This window comes from Triticum dicoccoides, chromosome 5B, assembly GCF_002162155.2.
Source record: "Triticum dicoccoides isolate Atlit2015 ecotype Zavitan chromosome 5B, WEW_v2.0, whole genome shotgun sequence".
NCBI lineage: Eukaryota > Viridiplantae > Streptophyta > Magnoliopsida > Poales > Poaceae > Triticum > Triticum dicoccoides.
Genome location: NC_041389.1, coordinates 2225442 through 2230571, shown reverse-complemented (window position 1 = coordinate 2230571; position 5130 = coordinate 2225442).

The window sequence follows — 5130 nt, the reverse complement described above, 5'->3', positions numbered from 1 at the left end:
TGATCTTGTATTTAAAAGATGTTAAGTGTGCATAAAAAACTATTCCTGATGTTTACGGAAAAATGCACAACATACATTAAATAAAAGTAGACATAAAAACATATATATCTACAAGAATTTAATTCTGTATTTAAAAAATGTTCACCATATATTTTTTAACTGTTGACCATGTATTCAAAAAAGTGTTCAAAACATGTATTTTAAGGAAAAATGTAGATCGTGTATTAGAAAACAAGGAAAACCAATGAAAACGAGCAAGAAAAAAACAAAACCAAATAAAAAGAAAGAAAAAAGCAAGCAAAAAACCGAGAAAGATACAAACAAAAAACAAACAAAAAACAAACAAAAAAAGTAAAATTGAGAAAGAAACAAAGAAACCCAGTGATAAAAAAGAAGAAAATGGAAACCCCTAAAAAAATAGTGAAGAAATGAAGAAAATCATAAGAAAGAAAACAACAGAAAAAAATCCGATATAATCAGACAGTTCGGCGACGACCCAACGTAACAACAGTGACAAGAAAAAAAATAACCACCATGAAAGAACGAGGGGAGGTCCTAGTCGGCGCCTTAAGCACCTCTGAAGCGAACTGGCGTTCACAGGAGAACTAGTGGGCCGGCCCGTAGTGCACAGAAATACTGTAGCGCAAAAACCACCAAAAAAAGGAGCACGACGCGGGGAGTGGAGCACCATTCGCCTACTAGTGATTAATTGCAGCGTGCAATGCTTAAGAACTATTCTAGCGGCACTATTTGAAAAAATAAAACAAGTTCACTATTATGGGAAAAAGTTTCACCAATTGACCGGTCTAGCCAGTTGACCATTGACAATTCAAAAGATATGTGTAAGTTTTTTTTAAAAGTAGGAATTAAAAAATCGTTCACAAAAGAAAGATCACTGGTTGAAAAAAGGTTGATGAATTTAAAAGATAAAACTCACAAAGTGGGAAAAGGTGCATTGATCTTCAATTAAAGTTCATCGATTTTGGAAAAAGTTCATTCAATTTCAATTTTTTTTTAAAGTTCATCGAATTTGAAAAATATCATCATAATTGAAAAAAGTTCATCGAATCTGAAAAAAATTCAGTGGATTTGAAAAAAAGTTCATCAAATTTATAAAAATTTCATCAATTTTGCAAAAAGTACATCCTAATTTCAAAACGAATGGAAAAAAGAAAAAAGAAAAAGCAAAAAAAAAGCAAAAAATGAAAGAATAAAAGAAGGGAAACGTTGCTTCTTATGATATCCAGCCTGGTGGAGGGTTGGTAAACGCGTGGTAACATGAGGGGGGTCTCTAGTTTGATTCATCAGAAGCGCATTGTTTTTGCGATTTAACAAATGAGAAGAAAAATTAAACGGGTCGGCCCAGCTGGCGGGAGGTGGTGTGCGCTACAGGCGCCTGTTAACAAAATGCACGTTAACCGGCGACTGCAGCGCCGAATATAATTTGCCCAAAACGAACACAGGAAGCATGCGAGCAAAAACCCGAAAACGGGCCGGGCCATAACTGCGGACGCTTCCAGCGATAGCCAAGTGGGCCAGCCATCATGTCTCTGTCCATCACCATGTGAGTAAAATGATAGCCAAATGGGCCAGCCATCATGTCTTTGTCCATCACCATGTGAGGAAAATGATAGCCGAATGGGCCAGCCATCACGCAAAGGATGATATAACTGATGGGCCACATACACCTAACAAAAGGTCCATGGGCTGTATAGAGTTTCGATGGAGATGAGGTGGCTCTGACCCTAACCGTGTGTGCGCTAGCTGAGCTGCTCTCATCGAATTAGAAAAATCAATACATTAATTTTGAAAAAAGCTCATTAATTTTAAATAAAATTCATCAACTTTTAAAGGATTTCTTCAACATTTATTTTTTATCAATTTTGAAAAAAAATATATACTTCGTCAAGCCTTAATCCTTGCCAATAACCTTGGCATATGGAAGATCATGGTAGCATCTGATTGCATGTCACTGATCAATAAGGTCAAGGGTTTAGGTTTTGATAAGTCCCCTATTGGAGCCATAGTCCATGATATTACCTCTCATATGTAAATGTGAGCATTTCTTTTGCAGAAATTAAATGTGAACAATATAATTGGTTAGTGTGCTCATGGAACAAACTATCCTTGTATTGATCGTTTGGGTGCTTCGCGTGAAAAATCTTGATCCTTTGGATTGGGAGATTGCGGCACTCTGGAGGTGTAATCTTCCTGAAGGCACCGCCTTGGCACTCTCAGTTCGCCGGCTATCACCTTTGCCTCTTTGTTGTTGGCTCGGTTAAGGGCTCCATCGACTTCATAACGTTCCTTATTGTTCATGTTTTGCCTTCATGGATTTGGTTGGGGTGTTGTAGTTGTACTTTGGCACCTATGTATCTTCTCTTGGGTGTGTGGTTTGTTGCACTAAGTTCTATGTTGATTGTTGCTTTATATATAAAGCGGACGAAAGTAGGAATTAAAAAATCGTCCACAAAAGAAAGATCACTGGTTGAAAAAAGGTTGATGAATTTCACAAAATGGGAAAAGGTGCATTGATCTTCAATTAAAGTTCATCGATTTTGGAAAAAGTTCATTCGATTTCAATTTTTTTAAAGTTCATCGAATCTGAAGAAAAGTTCATCGAATTTGAAAAACGTTCATCGAATCTGAAAAAAGTTCAGTGGATTTGAAAAAAATTCATCAAATTTATAAAAACTTCATCAATTTTGCAAAAAGTACATCCAAATTTAAAAAGGAAAGGAAAAAAGACAAAAAAAGAAAAAGAAAAAAAGCAAAAAAGGAAAGAATAAAAGAAGGGAAACGTTGCTTCTTACGATATTCAGCTTGGTGGCGGGTTGGTAAACGCATGGTAACATGAGGGGGGTCTCTAATTTGATTCACCAGGAGCGCATTGTTTTTAAGATTTAAGAAATGAGAAGAAAAATTAAAAGGGTCGGCCCAACTGGCGGGAGGTGGTGTGCGCTACAGGCGCCTGTTAACAAAATGCACGTTAACCGACGCCTGCAGCGCCGAATAGGATTTGCCCAAAACGAACACAGGAAGCATGCGAGCGAAAACCCGAAAATGGGTCGGGCCATAACTGCGGACGCTTCCAGCGATAGCCAAGTGGGCCAGCCATCATGTCTCTGTCCATCACCATGTGAGGAAAATGATAGCCAAATGGGCCAGCCATCATGTCTCTGTCCATCACCATGTGAGGAAAATGATAGCCAAATGGGCCAGCCATCACGCAAAGGATGATATAACTGATGGGCCACATACACCTAACAAAAGGTCCATGGGCTGTATAGAGTTTCGATGGAGATGAGGTGGCTCTAACCCTAGCCGTGTGTGCGCTAGCTGAGCTGCTCTCATCGAATTTGAAAAATCAATACATTAATTTTGAAAAAAGCTCATTAATTTTAAATAAAATCCATCAACTTTTAAAGGATTTCTTCAACATATATTTTTTATCAATTTTGAAAAAAATATACTTCGTCAAGCCTTAATCCTTGCCAATAACCTTGGCATACGGAAGATCATGGTAGCATCTGATTGCATGTCACTGATCAATAAGGTCAAGGGTTTAGGTTTTGATAAGTCCCCTATTGGAGCCATAGTCCATGATATTAGCAAATGTGCGACAAGGTTTGTATCTTGTACTTTTATTCATGTCAGTCGTACATGTAATGGGGCAGCACATGTTCTGGCGAAATCGGCAGAGCATGATGTTTGGTCCTGCTGGATTAATGAGTTCCCTGATGTAAGTAGGACCATTATATGTAATGAATTAATTATGAATGAACCAAAGGGTGTAGCTGCCCATTACCTAAAAAAAGAAATCTAAACATACCAGTTATACTGCTCGTGAGTAAAGACTTAACCACAAAGGAGTATTGATGCGACAAATGATATGGAGTGAATAAGCTAAAAAATAAAATTGCCATGTATGGCTTTATAATATAAAAAACACACTTGCCTGTTTTTCAGGGAAAGGGAGATTCTATTAATTTAAGGAGGTCAAAGAGTCACACATCGGCGCATCAAACATCTAACTTAGTGTTTTCTGCCTGCTGCCAGTTGGCGCCTAGCACCACCTAAAAAGGGAGGGGCATACGCCTTCGTATGGTTCTCGCGACTGTGTGGTCTCCTCGCATTTCCTACTGAGATTAAGCTATTCAGTTTCGTTTTTGCGACAAATTTCAGGTGTTTCCTTGTGTCATCTCACTAATCTGGCATACGTAGGTGAAGGTGACCACCCTAACATACATAGAAAAACAGTTAAGAGAAATCAAAGATGATCAAACGACGAGAGCTCACGGGTGTTTTGACGGAATCACCTCTCATATGTAAATGTGAGCATTTCTTTTGCAGAAATTAAATGTGAACAATATAATTGGTTAGTGTGCTCATGGAACAAACTATCCTTGTATTGATCGTTTGGGTGCTTCGCATGAAAAATCTTGATCCTTTGGATAGGGAGATTGCGGCACTCTAGAGGTGTAATCTTCCTGAAGGCACCGCCTTGGCACTCTCAGTTCGCCGGCTATCACCTTTGCCTCTTTGTTGTTGGCTCGGTTAAGGGCTCCATCGACTTCACAATGTTCCTTATTGTTCATGTTTTGCCTTCATGGCTTTGGTTGGGGTGTTGTAGTTGTACTTTGGGACCTATGTATCTTCTCTTGGGTGTGTGGTTTGTTGCACTGAGTTCTATGTTGATTGTTGCTTTATATATAGAGCGGACGAAAGTCATTTTTGGCATCATTTGATTTATGCCAAAAATTCATTTTCACAAAAACCAATATTCAGCATTCAAAATAAAAAAATGAGCGGATTTCACTTTTTATCCCCTAGTTTCATGGTTGTGACAAAATGCCTCATTTAGAAGTGCTTTTCACATTTTTGTCCAATTTAGCAAAATTGGTGCCACTAATTACCCATTTTAGTTTATTTTTTCCTTTCTGGCTGTTTGGGCCCACACCTAAATGCTAACTTGGGCTTGCGATGACGATCGACAAGACAGAGCTTGTTCACGAACACCCAATTGTTTATTTCCTTACACGATGGATCACACGACTAAGATGATCATGTTGTGCAGTTTCTTCCTGATAGGGGATTGACTGGTAGTTCTGCCAAGATACCACCAATCAC